The 20,481-nt window shown below is 39.0% G+C and overlaps 1 long non-coding RNA gene across 4 annotated transcripts in view; it reads right to left on the reverse strand.

The window, feature by feature from the left end:
- Nucleotides 1–12,691, reverse strand: part of LOC119239360 (uncharacterized) — a 105,614-nt gene extending 92,923 nt beyond the window's left edge. For all 4 annotated transcript variants that reach the window (XR_008550602.1, XR_008550603.1, XR_008550605.1 and 1 more), the window contains exons 1-4: nucleotides 12,634–12,691; nucleotides 11,299–11,399; nucleotides 2,708–3,096; nucleotides 156–351 (exon numbers count right to left, since the gene is read on the reverse strand). This is a non-coding gene — a long non-coding RNA (uncharacterized LOC119239360). The remainder of the gene's footprint in view (nucleotides 1–155; nucleotides 352–2,707; nucleotides 3,097–11,298; nucleotides 11,400–12,633) is intronic.
- Nucleotides 12,692–20,481: the final 7,790 nt, after the last annotated feature.

Raw genomic sequence — 20,481 nt, forward strand, 5'->3', positions numbered from 1 at the left:
AGAAAAGAAGCTCTGTTCTTCAAGAAAATGTTAGTGATAAGTGACTTGGCAGTGTTTCAAATGCACCAGAAAGAAGCTAGTTCATAGTACTACAAATGTGGCCTTAACCAAACAGTGCTACTAAATCATTGTGGTAAACACCCTCTCTTCCTTACCTTTCACATGGAATTAAAATGATGAAATTGATGATGATGATGATGGTGATAATTGCATTAGCAGTTTAAGAAATCATTATTCTACCAGGGCAAAACAAGCATCACATATAAATCTTGAAGGTTGGGAATGAATCAAGAACAAGAAGAAAAGAATATTTAAAATTTTCCTTTCCTTTTCTCCATGATTGTTCTTTTTCTGTAATATAATAGTTACAGGAAGTTCAGGGTTAGGAAGCTATATTCTAAACCAAGTTCAAGATTTCTCAATGATGACATTCTTTTGCAGGAAATCCAGGTAGTGATATCATTCAAGGTCCATTTGACTAACAAGTCCCATCAGCTCCATTTGTAAGTAGCCTGTATGAACTTGGATACATGGGCTCACCTTTTTTTGGGCCTCAGGCTCACTGTTAGTTCAGTGGGCACAGTGGCATTTAATGGTCCATTTAATTGGGATGTACGATTGTGGTCCAGGTGCCAGTGAGATTTGCTACACAGAGCTACATGGATCGCACAGATGTGCGTGGATGATTCTCCTTGCCAGTTCCCCACTGACAATATTTTCTTCATCTCTCCACATATGGATTTGGAAAATTGTTCCTCTGAAATAAGATTGATGGCTCCAGCCCCGGAAGTAGTTATGTAATTATAATGAGGGGAATGATCAAGGCACAGGATGATTCCACTCTGTATGCTCTGTATGTTGTCTAGACATTCTGGCAAGCGTATTTTTTGTAACGTGTATTGGAGAATTGAAGAAACCTGCTTCTCAGTGCTACAAATGAATTTGAAAGGAAATGCTGCAATTGGACGTCATTGCTGTCAATCATCATAGGTGTAAAAGAGGGAGGCATGTGATTGGATGGGATGAGGAATGATGAGTGACCAGAGCACAACTATGGACAACACTCTCCCTGTGCGCCTAGCTCAGGTCTTGAAGGGATGTGTGGAGGACAGGATAGTAGTTCTCAAATCTCCTCTCAGAGCTTGGAAACATTACAGAGTGTCCTTGGAGGTCCGAGGAACCTTGAATGGGGCACTAGACTTTGAATGGGGCACCTTGAATGGGGCGCTAGACTCTTGCTATAATTTTTGGGGTCCCTCAGGCTTCTGTGTCACTGGGCAACAGTGGAGGCATTCTTGTCTTCATCCCAGCTGAAGTGGGATGAAGGAACTTACTTTCCTAAGTTCAACAGTCCAGAAACCTAAATGAAAGTATAATGCTCGATATTCCTGTATATTAGGATTTTCCAGAGCAAATGGACAACTGGATATAGCGTTGGCTTAATGTCAGCAGCTGTGTCATTAAGTCAATTCATTGCTGTGCAAATGCGATATTAGCAGTGGATTTTGCCTCCTTAGGGTCTTTGATGAACAAAACAACATGAGATTAAATCAGAACCAAGGGGAAATAGTGCTATCAAAAGACATGGCCAACATGAGAGTTATGGGATTGTTGCCAGCTCAAAAGGCTACCATGTCACCATGGCTGTGATATACAAGGCAACTGGGACCACTATCACACGCAGCCCACCACTGACTAAAACATTGTTTTGTGGAACATGAGTGGCATATAGAAAAACTATTTATTATAAGGAATTGGCTCACATGGCTATGGAGACTGGCAAGTTCAAATGTGCATATGGGCCAGCAGCCTGGAGACCATGGAGAGTGGATGGTCCAATAAAAGGCAGTGTGCTGGAATGTTCCCCAGGCTTGGAGAAACTGGCCTTTTTGTTTTAATCAGACCTTCAACTGATTGTACATGTATGGCCCATCCCCATTATGAAGGGCAATCTGTTTAAAGTTTACCAACTTAAATGTTAATCTCATCTCAAAACACCCTTCCAGTTGGCACATACAGCTAAGCATCACACAGCACATGGTCCCACACAAGAAAAGAACCCCCAGAGAGAAGTGTTAGCCCAAGGTACCTGGATGGCTTTGATAGGTATTCGGGGTGGAGTGTAAGTGGGAGGTTGCAGGTAGAACAAATATGCACAAGTGTGGGCATGCTCAGTGCTGCTTTGAGGGTATTGGCGTTTACCGATACCTTGGGGACACCTTGGGGCAGACCTAGAAACGAGTGATTGAGACCAAGTACAAACACCACTGCTTATTCCTGAGTAAGAAACAATTTGCATTCAACCACTGTTCTGGGAATCCCAAGGAGTTGGTGAGGGCATTTAGAGAGAGATCTCAGCTTAAGACTATGTGGGTGAATTTAAGTGCTAGGCACTATGTAAAAGCTGGATATATAATAGCGAACAAGAGGGACATAGCCTCTGCCCTCATAGAGCTTGTTGTCTAGTGGGGAAGAAAGAAAATGGAACAAGTGGTCACGTATTGCACAATGAGGGATATGAGAGAGAAGGCATAGAGTCCTAGAGTGTAAAGTGGAGGAAAGGATAAAATGGGGGGCCTGAGGAGAGCCTGGGCAAATTCTTGATGACGGTCACCTCAGGTCACCTTTGCAGTAGCCTAGAGGAAATATTTAATTTAAGTAAATGTATCAGACATGGGTTTGCCTTTATCAATCCATGCTGACTGACCTTTAATGAATTAGAGAGAAATCCATTCCACATTGCCTGGATAAAGATGTAAGGCTGATGCATAAATCTTGACTTTAAGAAGAGGTAAATTCAAACCAGAGTTAGGCGCTCGTGCCTTCTGAGGCCATAGCAAGGATATTAATGACTCACAGTTACGTAATTATTTGAGCCTATTTATATCTCGAGAACCCTAAATTCCATTTCTCTTGCTGCTATCAGCCAGACTATCTGAGTTCTGAGTATTCATGAAACCTTCTTCCATCGCTGTCTTGTTCAGAGTTCCTCACTGCACTTCTTTGTTGGACAGAAGTCTTTGGCTTCCTTTGTTCTTTTGTTTATTTGTGTTCATTTGGCGGAAGAATAACTCATTCAGTCCTTGCTGAGCCAGTCTGATTGAAAAAAGAAATTCAGAACTTGTTTTCAGCCTGTTCCTTTTAAAACTGTCCCCTTCATCCCAATTTTGCTCTCAAGAGATATGACCATTGTGGAAATTAAATTATAATTAGGGTCAAGGACTTTGAAATAATGACCCCCAGACTGACCCCTCTGTCTGTACTTTTAAGTGTCTCCTGCCAGCATACCCAGTGTTGGGTTCTGGGCCATTTTAAACCTGTTTCCAGAATTGCCACCTGACACTTAACCATCACACAATGCTTTGCCTTAATAAATGCATCTGTTATATGCTACAGCAGTAAATGCTTTCCTGAAATCCAGATAAATTATGTCTGCTGATTTGGTAATGTGGCCTAAGAATTCAATTTAGGTGAATTTATCAGACATGGCCTTTCCTTTATCAATCCATGCTGACCGACCTTTAATAAATTAGAGATAAATCCATTCCGTATTGGTGGATGTACAATCTGAGTGGAAGAGTAATCGGCACCGGATCTACAAACATGCCCCTGCCTAATTTCCTGCCCTTAATGTGCTCCAGTCTGTGACAGGGCAAGGAGGCTCATTTGAATTGCTTCAGACTCCTAAAGAGCTAAGTGGGATATGAAGTTGGAGGAAACCTGAGGTTCTTTATGCCTGGGAGCGAAGAAGGGGGAGCAGACGTCTGGGTGGGCTTTGTAAGAGTTGCTTCTAGAAAAAGTGGCTACCTGGTTTTAAGGCATTTCTTCCCTATCTCTGGGCCTCAGTTTCCCTGACTGTAAATTGAAGTTGCCAGGAGAGGCTATCTCCAAGACTCCTTTCACCTCTAATAACTTCCAGCTACAGGGAAACAAAGCAGGGAACAATTACTTCTACACCATGGTCAAATGAGACTGACATTAAGACCAGACTGACGCTTGACTGGGATCCTGAATTCAGTCAAACTACCTGGCTACATGAAATTTATCCCATTTCAAAAATCAGAGGGATTCAGAAGCAAGCAGCATAAGAGTACTCTTTCAGCCCAGAATTTGCATTAGAAGAAATGAAATTTGAAAAGGTGCCAAAGGTGTAATTCTTGTCCCTGCAATGACCCATTTAAATCTCAATGCACTTAAGATATTGACACCTGCTGACTTAAAGAAAAACTTTAGCCAGCAAGTACTTGGCTTTGGCAAGATAATCAACCAAAAAAATGGTCTCAAGATGAGGTGACTTTCCAGTGGCACAATAGTAAATCCCACCCCTTTCACAAATTCTGAAATTCACAATCCCATTCAGAGTCCATAAATGATCTCAGAAGTCCTGCAATAAAGGAATCTGTTTAACATTGTGTAACTCAGCATTTTAAAAAATTTATATATTTTACATCATTGTTCATTTTTGTACAATGTATACTTTCTCCTCTCAGGTATAGTCCTTGTAAAATTCCCACCACAAACTTATTTGACATTGGAACTCATTATTTTTTCTCTTAATTTTTAATGAAATGCCCATTAAAATCACTCAGAACTAATATTTCACAGAGTAGTTTGCAAAATGCTGATCTAAACTTCTCAGGGATCCTCCTGTCTGCTTACATGGCATGGTTGCTAAGGCAGTTTTTGTTCTTTCTTCCTTTGGAAAAGTGTCCATCTCTGAAGTGACCGTTAAGTCGCGCTCTTCTTCAGTTCTGCAGAAAAGATGCCGTCCAGTTTGGCTCCTGTTTCCGTCTTTTCGAGAGCTACAAAAACTTGGCAAATGTGAAACTGTTTGCTTGCACTACTTTAGAGTTGCCCCTGGAAGCTTTTAATGTATGAATTTGGCTCAAAAATCAATAGGTAGGTAAACATTTATTTGTTTAAGAACCAAAGACTCTTCAATGTTTCCTACAGCTCCAGCTTCTTTGGCAAAGAAGGTGTCAGAGACATTCATATTTGGATGGATGTAGAAGAGCTCTGGGTACGTGTGCAGTGAACTGTGAGATGTGGATATGCCAGATGTGCCCTGGGGATGCCAGGCTGGTGGCTGCACGGAGGGGAAAGAGGAGCAGGGCGTTGAGAAGGTGAGAGTCATTCTTTTAAGCTGGCCCTGGCATCCACAATAATTGCTAACAGACCACATTTCTTCTCACTTATTTCACCCCCTATCTCAAGTCCTAGTATGCTAACAGCACACTTTACTTCTGAGTTATTAAAAATTACATCTTTCTTATATTGATTCTTGACAGTTACCAGCTGACCTCTAATTGTTTCCAGGTCTGGGGTTTCAAATTTACTGATTTCCCTTTTGATATTTGAATCATTCTTCTATGCCCTCCTCATTCCCTTCCCGGCTGATTGGCCCTGTCTTTGAAATTTCTCAAAGCAGCTGTGAGGACTCCAATTCCATCTTTCTGCTTAAACATTTCTTTACATTCTGAAGGCAAATGGCCCGCCAGATGGATGGGCATCCTGGTGTCTACATGTCTCTAATCTGCCTTGAACAACTGGTATTTACCCCAGAGCAAAAGGCCCATGAACAACCTCAGGTCTAGTTGTGCTCAGTCTCTTCTAGACACAATCCTCCCTTCTCCCATCCTCACCCCCGAACATTTGTGGGTGTGACTCTTCCTCTTTTGTTCTCGGGCAGAAGAACTTAACATCGAATCCCGAACATGTCATAGGGTAAAATCATCAAAATATATGCATACAACAAATTCATTACAAACAACTTGAAAAAAAATTGGAAGATGATGTGCAAACAAGTGAGCCAGACTCAGGCAAATGGGGATGTGAGACAACTATAAGCATCATAAGGTCAAATAAATTGTCTACTTCATGTTACATTCTCAGTGCCTGTGGCTGGCAGCTAATAGTAGGCACAAAATAAATATTTGATGAGTTACATGTGGGTTTTCTTCTTTCTTTTCATGGTCCTGACCAACAATCAGAGTTTGGCCAAATTTAGCAAATAAAACCTAACAGGAAACCTGCACAAGCTTCTAAGTGACTTTCCCACTCTTAGCACCATGGAGTAGTTTCTCTTTCTGGTCCCAGAAGACATACAAGTATCATAAACCTCCCTTTAAGAATGAATGATCTGAATATACAGATCCACAGAATATTTGAACCTTATTATCCATCAGGTTTAGTGCTCTAAGTTTACAACAGCGCCCTCAGAAGTGAAATGATTTCACCCGGAGTTCTGGGCTGCACAATGATGGAACAACATTCCTTTCAAGTCTTCCTTGTCAATTCTGGTCCTTCTTTCCAGTTTTGGTCACACAGGGGAAAAGTCCATGATCTGCATGGCTTTATAAGCACATGCTAGATGAACCAAAGTATAGCAATTTGGATTTTCTTTTCTTTGTAGCTATAGAAATTAACATCTTTTCAAAATAGGAAGGGGGAGGGGTGCAGAGAACAGTTCATTTGCCTCAGTGAGAAGAACTCTTCCATCAGATCATACTTCTCTACAGTCATGGACTATTTCTTATATGATTTGGTGTCCCAAGCATATAGAAGTGACTCAAGAAATGTTATAGAATGTGATGAATGTGAATTGGCACTGTGGTGGTTTTGGGCATCTGAGCCAAGAGTTGTACATATGGCTGGATCCAGGAATTAACTTGGGCAAGTCCGTCTGATGTATCTATAAGTCAAGTCGCCTGGCAACTTACATAGCTTTATTCTGGCAAGAAGGGTAGGGGTACAGAATAAGTGAAAAACATATTGAAAATAAAAACATGAATTAAAGCATACTGGAAGTTTTCCAAATTAGTTTCAATAGGAGGAAGGGGGAGGGAAGCCTAGAGGCATAAGTCAAAGAAGCCACTTTCATAAAGGGCTCAGTGCTGTGATTTGTTTTCCTAGAAAATGACTCTGAGATTCAGGTACAAGTAGTCTTTTTATGAGGTGAAATTAACACCAACTTGAGTAGGGAAGCAACACAGGGAAGGAAGGGCACCAAATGAAAAGTAGGATATTAAGCTGACTAGCGTTGACTTGGACTTAATCCTGCAGAGAAACTCTGGACAAGAGTGTCAAAACTGAAGCCAGGGGACTATCCCTCAGGGAGGAAGAGGCAGGATGGACCAAGCCTTAAGAGTCATTGGATGAAGTCTTCTGGTGCTTGCTGATTCCCTGGTACCTCTGGTCTACTATATGCAAAGACAGAGAAGCCTTTTTCAGTTCTGAGGGAAAAATTTAACCTCTAGTTACAGAGATGAAGATACTGGTAGCCAGAAGGTAGCAGGAGCAGAGTGAAAGATCCAGGGTACCTTGACAGTTCTGCTGTAATAAGTTTGTTGTGGGGATGATAAGCAGCTCTTCTTTAGAATGTGACAAGGAAGGTGACTGGCTGTGGTGGAGAATGTGTCGCTGTTTCTCTAGCCTCATAGTGGAAACTATAGTAGACACAGCCTCTTTAAAACCTGTGTTTAGTTTGAGAGCACTGATATTGCCAAGGTACAGCTGATGTTGATGAGGCTGATCCCTTGGATGATTCACAGGCATCAGTGTCAACAAGTGTCAGACACTCCTGGGGGATCTCAAGTTGAATTGGGAAAGTTTCTGAAGTGGGTCTTAAATTACACCAACAGGAGCACAACTGGTGACACTTATTATTTAAGTGACGTCATCAGCATACATAGGCCAGTAAGACTCAGGGAAAGTATAAATGGAAGAATGAATGGAGTAGACCATGAGGAAATGAACATAGTACCTTTTGGGGGCTCATACTTTCCATGTCTCTTTTCTTTCCACTGCTGTCCAAACCAGGACTAGAACCAGGACTTGGAGAAGAAGGATGTAGTAGACTGGCACATTGGTGCCAGTCCCAAATCTTCACACATCTCTGAGTACTTTCCTTCCTCTGATGAGGGGAAGAGTATGTTTCCCTGCCCTTAGACTTTGGATTTGAGCAGATGACTTGCTTTGGGAGATGAGTCGTAGTGATTTGAGCAGAGGCTTGATATGTGTACTTGGTTTTTCCTCTTGAACTTCTCCCACTTGCTATGATGACAGACCCCAGGTAGCTGCTGGTCCCAGTAAGAAAAGGAAACATGGGGCACACCTGCACCCAACCCAGAGCTTGGAGCGCCCCCCCTCCAAAAAAAAAAAAAACCTAACACTGCAAAGCACGGCCCGTCAGTGGCTGAGTCCAGATCAAATTAATCAAACCACTGTCCACGAACCAACCCATGAGGACCTCAGCATTTTAAGATTGTCTGTTATGCAGCATAAACTGACTATTACAGATAATGTGTGTGAACAAGTTCTGCAGATGCATGGAAAAAAGAAGAATCCTAGATCACATGGCTGTTCAGGGTAACCAAACTTTACCAACCCAAATCTTTGACCACATGATTAGCAGAGGCTTTGTGAGGAAGCAAAAGTTGGAAAGAAGTTCAAATGAACTAGCAATATGGGTAGAGGTGGGCCAGAAATTTGAAAAGAAGGCAATGGGGCTTTACAACACTTAAAGCAATCAAAATAAACAGTTGTGAAACCAGGAAGGCAATCCCCAGCCCAGGGGTCTGCACTGGGCTGCCTCAGCTTTGGTACATTTAATCTATCGCATTAACACAGCTTTTAGAGTTACAGTCCCTCAACAGGATTTGGACTCCCTTTCTGTTGCTGTTGCCAGGGCCTAAAACTGTCAATTAGAAAACCATTTACCCAAGTAAACCCTTCCACTGGCTGTCAGGTGAAAGTTATTACTTCAACCTTCATATTGGCCTTTTCTTTACATGCAGATCCAAACCCTCCAAATCTGCTTCACCATCCAAATCACATTCCCAGAGCGAGCGTGTTACAGAAAGGAATACACTTTGAAACAGTTGGCCACTATGCACATGCTGGTTCTCATGACCTCGTCTTGGAGAAGGTGTGACGTTAAGGTTTGGTTTGGCCTGGAGCTGGGCAGGCCGTTTCCATGACTGCTTTTCTTGATTTTTTTATTTCTCACTCTTAGTTCTAGCTTCTTGTTGATGGAATAAAGGAGGTTGAAATGACCCTCCTAGTCCTCTGGTCTCCTTACCTTAAAGCTTCTGATGGCCAAGTGATAAGCATGAGGCGTGTGTGTGTGTGTGTGTGTGTGTTAAAAATGGTCTCTTCTATTCTCGGAGGCAGACTACATTTAAATGTCATCTATGAGTGGAAATATACCTTGTACCACTACCTTTAAATGTCCCAACCCAAGGGAGAAAGGAAGCTAATACCCCCCAGTGCTCCTACCTGTGTTATCTCATCCAATCCCACAGCCTTCCTGAGACTTCCTTAGTTCCACTTCACAGATGAGAAAACTGAAGCTAAACACAGGGCTTGTCAGAGGTGGGATTCCAAGAGTCTATCTTTTTTTTTTTAATTTAAATTTTATTTTTATATTCCCCATACAATTACAACCCCCATATTTTGACCCCAATCCCTCCTTTCCCTGCCCCCCACCCCCCATAGAGTGTCTCTGGTTCATAGTTGTTTATTGATTTTGATATTTTCTTTCTTATATTCTTCTTCCTGGTCCCTAATTTAAGTTTTCTAGATTCCTGCTACGAGTGAGACCATCCAGTATTTTTCTTTTTCATTCTGGCTTATTTCGCTGAGCATGATCCCTTCCAGTGCCATCCATGTTGCTGCAAATTGCATGTGTTTATCTTTTTTGAATGCTGAGTAGTGTTCCATGGTGTATATGTACCACATCTTCTTGATCCGGTCATCTACTTTTGGGCATTTGGGTTGTTTCCAAAGCTTAGCTATTGTAAATAGTGCCACTATAAACATAGGGGTGCAGGTGCTCTTTGGAATTGATGTTTCTGTGTCCTTTGGGTAAATACCTAGGAGTGGAATTGCTGGATCCTATGGAAGCTCTATGTTTAGTAGGCCAAGAAATCTTCACACAGCTCTCCATAGTGGTTGGACCAGTTTGCACTCCCACCAACAGTGCAGGAGAGTTCCTTTTTCTCCACACCCTCGCCAACATTTGTTGTTGTTAGTTTTTTTTAATATGTGCCATTCTCACTGGTGTAAGATGGTATCTCATGGTAGTTTTGATTTGCATTTCCCTGATTACAAGCGATGTTGAACATTTTTTCATATGCTTGTTGGCCATTTGCATTTCCTCTTCAGAGAAGTTTCTTTTTAGCTCTTCTGCCCATTTTTTGACTGGATTATTTTCTTTGTTTTTGTTGAGTCTCATCAGCTCTTTGTAGATTTTTGTGATCGGTCCTTTATCATTAGTGTTGTGTGCAAAAATGTTCTCCCAGTCAGTGGGGTTTCTCTTTGTTTTTGTTATTGTCTCTTTTGCTGTGCAGAAGCTCTTTAATTTGATGTCGTCTCAGCTGCTTATCTTTGCCTTCACTATCACTGCTTTGGGTGATGTGTCTGTAAAGATGACTTTGATGTGTTTGAATGCCAATCCTCCTGTTCTTTATTTACGCAATGCTGTTTGGACAGAGGAGGATTCTATAGTAAAAGATCCAAAGGCCTGTTCCCAGGTATTCTGTAACAGGGTTGGGCTTTACCTTTAGACCTAGGATTGGGTGTGGCGAGTTCAGCCTAGTAATTTTTCACCCTCTAAATGGGCATCATAGGGTGGGTTGTACCTGCTAATTCCTTGCTTCTGCTTTGCCACCCTCATATTCCTTCTCCACAAGGCACCACAGCAGTGTGTTTTCAACATGCTCACCAGACCACCACACCCCTACTACATAAAACCCTCACATAATGTCCTTAACCAATGTGACTTCAATAAAAAATAAATCTTACATTAGAGAGAAATAATAAATTACACATTGTAGTAAAATACAAGAAATAGGGAGGTTTTAATTTAGAACATGCAGAAGATAAAACATTCTTATTAAAAAGCAAAGATAACTGAACAACATTAGTCATCAAATAATATATAGCATTATCAGAATTTATGCCAATTTCTTCCCTGGACATTGAAATGGATTCTTCCCAATATCATGATGGCTTTATCTCTTGCAGTCCCACACTCCAAGTGAACATGCAAACTGAAACACTATAATCCTTGACTCTTTCCTTGGTTTAGGTCACTGCACATTTGGCAGTGAATTTCCCAAGTGTCCACAATGATCGACTAAAGTAGTGGACTGAGAAGGTGAAGGAGGAAAGACGTCTATGACTGTGCATGCAGGTAAAATTGGACCATAGCCATCTTCTGTTAAAGCCAAGAAGTTTTAGAAGTATATTTCCACCCATGGAAGACTAAATTTGACCCATGAGTAACAGTTCACTTACTTTCTCTCCAGATGCTACAGAAGGTGCAGAGGAAAGGGATACATCAGCCTTGTTCTCTAGGACATTTTAGCTTTACAAGGATGCCTAATACTACACTAAAGCTGAACAACATAAAATAAAATACAAATGAATAGAAATTAAAACAATGAAAATGGGGGGCAGAGAAATGTTGAGAGGGCAGGACTTAACAAAATCATTACAAGGGCGGCTGACCCCTGAAATCTGGAAGAAATAGGTTAATTTATTTGTTTATTCAGTCATTTATTTATAGGATCAGTCTTGAGCTTGGGCATCAAATAACTGACATTCAAAATAACAGAGAGAAGAGACATTTTATGTCTGTACAAAGGTATGGAGGAAAGAATAAGAGCTTGCATGAGGAGAAGAGGGCTAAAGGAAATGCAAGAGAGTAAGAGAAAGTTAGAGGTAGAGATGGAGAGAGGGAGAGGAGACAGAGAGAGAGAGGAGGAAGCAGAGACATTGAAGAACAGAGATGCTGGATAACTGGAATACGCAGTTGGAATCCGTTAGTATATGAAAGATTTTGAAGGTTAGTGGAGTACAGTTAACCATGGATTAAAAATTAGAGGACAGGGACCTCCCTCCACAGCCACTGCAGCATGAGTTTGATCCCTGGCTGGCCAGGGAGCAACCCACATGGTGCAGCAGACCTCTCCTGTCTCGCCCGCTGCTCCCCTCAGCAGTGCACTTCAGTCAATCTGCCTGTTCTGCTCCCCACTCTGTCTCTGGTGAATCCTCTCACCCCCATACCTCTGGTCTGTACCCCAGTTCTGCATAAATAAAGAAATCTTAAAAAAAAGGAAAATTAGAGGACAATCTGCTTCTTTTTATATATATCTGATATGACTGTGTATCTATCCAATTTGGACCATCTTGTCCTTCTTATATATTTAATATTTATAACCTTCTTACTACCCAAACAAAACAAGAAAACAAACAAAAACAATGGATCAAGAGGCTCAGTGCTTTGCGTACTTTCTTTCCTTAAGTGTTACTCTAAGCTGGTCTCAACACCCTAGCCAAGTGACCCCATTAGCTCTTGCAAAAGTATTCAGATTAATTGTAATAGTTATTTTGAGGCATGCTACAATGAACACATTCTTTTAAACATCATTAGATGATTTCCCCCCTGGTTTCTATATTGTCAACACACCAGAAACATCACAGTCACAATTCTAAATATTCCTATAAATCACAAATAAGAACACCCAATCTGACCCTGGAGTGTTCTATTTTTGCCTTCTTTCCAGCTAGAAAATTCTATACTTTCAGTTGCTGTTTTGAACCTGGTTTCTATCTAATAAGGTACTTTACCCACAGTCCAAGATTTGAGTTAATGATCTCTGAGATGTTACTAAGGACTTTTTGGAATTCCAAGCATATAATGTTAGTCTTTCCATGGTCACCATGGAAACTATATCCTAGAAAAATCCAGTCACTTATTTCAGTATGACCTATCCCTTATAAAACTAAATTGGCCATTTCTAATAAACTTAAGCTTTTAAAATTGTTCCCTTACTAAATCATTGGTAATTGTATTCATTAATATTCTTACCATGACCAATAGCACAATTAACATGAAACCAAGGCAGAATATCAAGACAGCTCTAGTATATTAGGAAAACCACTGGACTTGAAACCTGGGCACCTGGGATTAAAATAGATGTCATTTGCTCTCTTACCTTGTTCGAGTCACATTTCCTTTCTGAGCCTCAGTTTCCTCCAGTGTAATGTGGGAGTAACAGCAGCTACTTTGACAGGGCCCTTGTTAGACTTGAAGAAATAAGAAATAATTAGCCAATGGAGACTACAAAATATATATTCATTATTTGTAACTATGACTCCTGCTAAATGTCTGCTACTATGAGTGATTCATGATAAGGTAGGAAGTTAGCATGGGTAAAGAAAATCAATAGATAACTATGAAAAATAACCGAGCCACAAATTTTCAATTCTCTCTTACCAACATTTATTTGAGCTAGTGAATTGCTATAGTATAGGACAAAATTTTAATTTTCCTTTCTTCTCTCTTATCAAGTTTCCTCTTTGAAATTTATATTAATCAGCAGATATGTATAGACATACAGAAAAAGGGTATGAAGAAAATTCATAAACTGTGTCCTCAGACTCCGGTATTTGCAGATTAGATATGACTTTCTATTTTAATTTATTCACTAAAAATCTGGAAAAAATACAAGTAAGTATTTGGAGCAATTTATGGTAGCTTCAGTATAAATAGGAGGGAGTACCCTCTGCAGAAATCAGTTCAGCTCACTCAGTCATTCATCAAACTTCTTGTCAGTAAATATTCATCTCTCAAAAATAACAGATTATCAATGTAGTATTTTAAGATTCTGGTTAACCTGCATGATCCTGAGTTCTAGATTACAAGTCCTGAATTGTTGGATATATTTTTCTACAATTTATAGGACATCTCAACTATTTGTTCTAAAAATGAGATTTTTTTTTCCCCACTGACTGCCACCAATCAACATCTTAGTCCAGCGAACTTCTCTATTATTTCCATTGATAAAGCAAGTTTTTCTGTCATTGAGACTTAGGTTCCCCAGCCCAAGTGCACTTTAGATAGCTGGTTCCAAGAAGTTAGAGTGAGTGAAGCAGAGGACTGGCTTATTCCACTTCTTTATGGTGATTATCCACTAAAGTTAGGTTGAGAAGTAGAGAGAAGAAAAAATTCAACTCCTTATATTCCTGATTGGGTGAGGTTATTGGAGCCAGAGAGTTAATCTCAAGCAACTCCCATAGGCATTGGTGCCACTTAGAAGACTCAATGACTCTCATCTGGAGTTACATGATCTCCCAGAGCCCACAGGCCTCTCTATATATTTTCATGGTCCTTAATAAAACTGCAGACCCCACTCCTCTGTGGTCCTAACTCTTGTTCCTACAGACAAATATTTAGAAACCCACTCTCCAAAAGGAAAAAAATATCATGATTTGTATTAAATTCTCATCTCTATGGTATAAAATATTCCTACTACCAACCATAAGTAACTGAAAGTCAATTTGGAGAGAGAGGCATACACCAGTAAACTGGGGAGAAAGATTGATAATTTTATTATTACTATTTAAGTGCAATTATCATCTGGAAAGATTGCAATAAATACAATAAGTGCAAGGGGATTGTATCACTTAAGCTGTTACGAAATCCTCAGTTGCTCCTTTGCAATACAGAAAATTTCATAGCAGATGAGTGAATCTAAAATCTGTATCTCCTTCCACATCCTCATTCCCTTTCAATCCTCATCTCCCATTGCTATATAATTTTCAACCTGTACTAAAAATACATTGACATAGTCATTATATGTATATGTTTCATATATTTTCATTACTCACTCCTTGGGTGAAAAGCAGTCATGACCTCATACCCATAATCAACTGATTCCCCTAAGTCATCTAGGAAGAGCTTACTACTGTTTGGGAATTTTAGTTTATCTAGTCCTTGTTATTGCATCAGTTCTCTGAGACTTTTAGATATATGATTTTTAAAACATAGCTTTTTTTTTCTGATTGTTTAAACTGCAATAACTACTACATGTTTTCTGGCAGAAGAAGCAAGACAAGACATAAGCAATAGAAATATTAAGGGCATGATCTCAGAATTAGAGAAAGTCTTTGCCAAAAAAAGAGACATTGCTTCTTTTATACTGTCATGTAAATTATGTTACTTTTATCTCATTTCAATATACACAGGTAAAAACTTTAATATGAATCAGTGGTCTTTATTTTGGGGCTTAATTGTTCTAATAGAAAATTAACACTCCCTGACAGCAGGAAAGTCAGTTATGTGACACGACAGAAGCTCAAAAAATGTTTATAAGATAGATATATGAATGAATGGTTATGCACAAGATAGCACACCAAAATGCAAAAAAAAATGAAGTCCTAGTTTTGAAGCTCAGTCATTCATGAGGCAAAGCAATCATTACAATTGGAAACTGACTATGAGGGCCCAGGGAGCACGAGGGGGTTATTCTTTGCTGGAGCAAAGAGAAATCACCCACATGCCAAAGAATGAAACTAGAACATTATTTCACACCATACACAAAATCAATTCAAATGAGATTAAATTCTTGGATATAAGACCTGAAACCATAAAATATGTAGAATAGAGCATAGGAAATAAACTCATTAACATCAACCTTAGAGATGGCTCTGAGGACTTGACTCTGATGGCAAGAGAAACAAAAGCAATAATAATAGTAGTAATAATAAATGGGACTGCATCAAACAGAAAAACTTCTGTACAGCAAAATAAACTATTATGGAAATGAAATGACAACCTACTGATTGGGAGAACATATTTGCAAATCATATATCTGGTAAGGGGTCTATATCTAAAATATATCAAGAACTCATAAAGCTGAACAACAGAAAAAGAAAACATCCAGTTAAAAAATGGGCAGAGGGTTTGAATAGACACTTGCCCAAAGAAGACATACAGATGGCCAATAGGCCCATAAGAAATGTTAATCATCTTTTGTTATTAGGGAAATGCAGATCCAAACAATATTATCACTTCACATCTATGGAATGACTACTACTCAAAAACAAAAAACAGAGGTTTTTTGAGAGGATATACAGAGAAGGGAACCCTTGTATACCATGTAACTTGGTGCAGTCATTAGGAAACCAACATGGAGATTCTTCAAAAGATTAAAAATAGAAATTGCATATGTTCCAATTATCTCACTTCTGGGTATTTACCTGAAGAATACAAAAATACTAGTTTGAAGAGATATTTGCATCCCTATGTTCATTGCAGCATTAACTAAGATAGTCAAGAGCTAAAAACAATTCAAGGGTCCATGGACAGATGATTGGATAGATAAAATGCAGATACACAAAATAGAATACTGTTCAGCTAAAATGCAATACTACTTGGCCATCTGCTACAATATGGATGGACCTTGAGGGTGTTGTGCTTAGTGAATAACTCATAAAGAGAAAGACAAACAGCACAATCTTATTCATATGTGGTACATAAATAGGCAAGCAAGCAAGCAAACAAAAGCCCAAATGAGTTAAATAAAACAAAAATAGACTTGAGACTATAACACCACTGGAAGGGAAAGAGGAAGCAGGGAGTGGGTAAGTCAGGTTGAATGGGTCAACTGGTATTTTTCTTTTTCTTTTTGGCTTATTTCACTGAGCATGATCCCTTCCAGCTCCATCCATGTTGCTGCAAATGGCATGAGTTTCTCTTTTCTGATAGCTGAATAATATTCCATTGTGTATATGTACCACATCTTCTTGATCCAGTCATCTATTTTTGGGCATTTGGGTTGTTTCCATAGCTCACCTATTGTAAATAGTGCTGCAATAAACATAGGAAAATACTGGATGGTCTCACTCATAGCAGGAATTTAGAAAACCTAAATAAGGGACCAGGAAAAAGACTAATTATAATAAAGTAAAAATCAAAATCAACAAGCAACTATAAACCAGAGACACACTATAGGCGGAGGAGAAGGGAGTAGGATCAAAACAAGGATGGTGGGAACTGTATGGGGACTATAACCAAGATGAAATTGCATACATTGTGCAAAAAATGAAAAATGATGTTAAAAATACATAAAATAAAAAAGGGGGTCAACTGTATGATGAAAGATAGAATTGGATGAACTTAACATAAGAGATACAGAGCTTGAGTAATAATAATGAGCACCTGAAACTTAAACATTATAATTCAATGTTGTTACTTCAATTAAAAATTTTCAAAAAATTGGGCCTCCCCTGGTGGCACAGCAGTTGAGCGCTGGGTTGCGAGGCTGCCCACAATCTCTGCAATGCCGGTTCAATTCCTGGCCACCGGCGAGGGTCCCACAAAAAAAAAAAATTAACTGATAGTATCCCCATGCTGGAGAATACTATGCAACGGTTAAAATGTGATAAAACTGTTTATGTTGACATGGGATGATGTTCAGAATATACTGCTAAATGAAAAAAATACAAATTGTTAAACACTGTGTGGAATGAACTATTTTAATAAAAAAAAATATAAAACATATGTGTAAAAAAAATTCCAGTGTTACCTACCATCCTGTTAACAGAGGTCATCTCTGAGTGGTGGAACCATATAGATTTACTTTCACTGTCTATTTTCCACATTTTTGTACTGATTTGATTATTTTTTAATTTTACTGATTTTAATAATTCATTCTATTTAAATTCATTTATGTGGAAAATAAAAGTAAAATGTACTGCAGACTAAGAAAAGAAAATTAAAATATTTTGAACTGAGTGATGAAGATATGCGATATCAAAATAGTGGCACACTGTTAAGAAAGAGAATAATTTATACCTGCAAATGGAGAAAATGAAGTAAGTTAGGAAATCAATGATTGAAACTTCCATCTCAAGAAGAAAGTGAAGAGTCCATCAAATCAAATTTAAGAAAAAACAATAAAAAGAATAAATCAATGAAATTTTATAAAAATCCACAAATACAATAAAGAACATCAACAAAACCAAAGTTAGTTCCTTGAAAGGCTTTATGAAATTTATAAATCCCTAGCAAAATTTGTCAGGGAATGAAAATAAATTTAAATATCAATATTGAAAATGAGAACATAATCAGATCCTATCTAAGAGGGTATCATGAAAAACTTTACACATTTAGTATATTGGGTAAAATCTCATAAATTCCTCAAATAAATATTTCTTAAGTCAACTGACAAAATAAGTAAAAAAATTCTTAATGTGGTAATACAGGTTGATACTCAACAAAGAACTGAAACTTATAATGCATGTTGCTTCAATAAAAATAGATAGAAACACATAAAAATGAAATTTGTTATAAAATTAAAGATCAGGGCCTCCCCGGTGGCGCAGCGGTAGAGCGCTGGGTTGCGAAGCTGCCCGCAGCCTCTGCGGCGCCGGTTCGATTCCCGGCTGCTCCCCAGCCACCGGAGGAGGGTCCCACATGGTGCGCAGACCTCTCCTGCCACCCGCTGCTCCCCTCAGCAGTGTACTTCGGTCCTTCTGCCTGTTCTGCTCCCCGCTCTGGCTCTGGTGAATTCTCTCACCCTCCCGCGCTTCTGACTGTACCCAGTGCATGTATAAACAAAACAAATGAACAAACAAATAAATAAATAAATAAATAAAAAACATGCCTCTATAAAAAAAAAAAAAAAAAAAAAAAATTAAAGATCAACACTCTCATTAACACCAATGCAAAAACTTATAAGCTATGTGTCAGAAAACTGAAACCAGTGATATATAAAATGAACAATAGATTTTATTTTAGATATGGAAGACTGATTTAACGCTAGAAAAATCATTAATATAATTCACTGTACAGTAGAAAAAAGGAAACTAAATCAGATAATCTTAACAGAATGAGAAAATATTTGATAAAATTCAGTATCTATTCATGATAAAAAATTCATAGTAAACTAGAAATAAAAGGGAACTTCCTTAATTTGATGAAGAAAATCCACCAAAAAGTTTTGTGAATTTTTCTATTGGAACAATTAATATTCAGTGGTGAAATGCTTAAGATATATTCTGTGAGATCAGGAATACATATGGTATGATTCAATTTATATAATTAGAAAACAAGCAAAATTTTCATATTGTGGCAGAATGCAGGATAGTGGCTAATCTCTGCAGAAAGAAAACAAGGGGGAATTTTGGAGGTCTAGCCATATTCTGGTTCTTGATCTAATGTGGTTATATTCACTTTTTGAAATTTTATTGATCTGTTCATTTACAATATGTGTAATTTTCTGCATATCAGATATTGGCTAAAAGTTAATTTAAAAATAATCAGATGGAAATTTTAACATCTAACTTGTATTTCAAATAGCTGGCACACTCTTACGAGGAGGGCTGGATTCCTGTTTGCCATAATTTTGACTCCATCTTCACAAAGGCTGAATGATAGACATTTTGGAGCCTGTTTAGAGAATTTGAGCTCCCAGACAATTGTTTCCTTATAGCTAAGGGAGCATTTCCAGCACCTTGCAGTGCTCAGATAATGCAATTTTTCTTCAGGAAGCCTTCCTGGTATGTGTAGTTGCTCAGTGATTCTCCAAAGGAAAGACCTGGGGAGCCATGACAGATATAATTCTCATTGTCTTGCCCCTGGTGTGGTGGGAAGCAAGGTGAACAGGAAATGTCTCTTAAAACTCAAACCATTCTTTGGGCGGTGACAGGAACAGAAGCTAACAATAGCTTTCCAGACCTTCTTGTCAAGAAATATACTCCTAGGAACCTCCATCCCAAGAGTAGCAGTCTTATAACAGAGAAGACAACTCTAAAGCTATTTTTCAGAGTATCCCCAAATAAATTGCATATCTTCTCTCTAGACCTAGACATAAGAGTCCCTCTCCAAAAGGATCTATTCAGTAGCTCCCACAGTCTTGCTAATGACCAACAACTCTAGTAGTATGGTGACATATTTACAATGGGTGTTGGCGACTCTTTATTTTCTTAGAATAGAAATCTACCAGCCAGGGCCTCCCCTGGTGGTGCAGGCAGTTGAGTGCCACACTATGAAGCTGTCTGCAGCCTCTGCAGTGCAGGTTTGATCCTGACCAGCCGGCAAGGGTTCCACATGGCGCAGCAGACCCCTCCTGTCTCACCTGCTGCTCCCATCAGCAGTATATTTCGTCAGTCTGCTTGTTCTGTTCCCCACTCTGTCTCTGGTGAATCCTCTCACCCTCCGCACATCTGGCCTGTACCCCAGTTCTTGTATAAATAAATAAATAAATCTTTTAAAAAAAAAAAGAAAGAAATCTACTGGCCAATTTTAGGAAAGAAGAGTATGTGGTATTTTGTCCTTTTCCCAGGAGGTAACATGATTTTGATAAATTGACTTCTCATTCTTCCAGGAAGTTCTCTTAGACTTATTTCACTTCATGGTCCTCACTGGCTACCCAATCAATCTTTAAGTCATTTTCCAGCCTTCTCTATTTTATTTACTTATTCTCTAGCTCATGGTGTATCTATGCCCCTCCTCCTCACTTTAATGCAAACTCCATGAATGATGATCCAGGAAGAATTCTGTTTTATCCCCTCATGTCCCAAGCACCCAGCACAGTTCCTGACACACAGTAGGTAGTGGTGTCAGTCCAAGGTCTTTGAGAAGCAGAAATTGAGACAGAATTAAATAAGCAAGAACTGTATTAGAGGAAA

Source organism: Talpa occidentalis, unplaced genomic scaffold, assembly GCF_014898055.3.
Source record: "Talpa occidentalis isolate TD23 unplaced genomic scaffold, MPIMG_talOcc4v2.1, whole genome shotgun sequence".
NCBI classification, from domain to species: domain Eukaryota; kingdom Metazoa; phylum Chordata; class Mammalia; order Eulipotyphla; family Talpidae; genus Talpa; species Talpa occidentalis.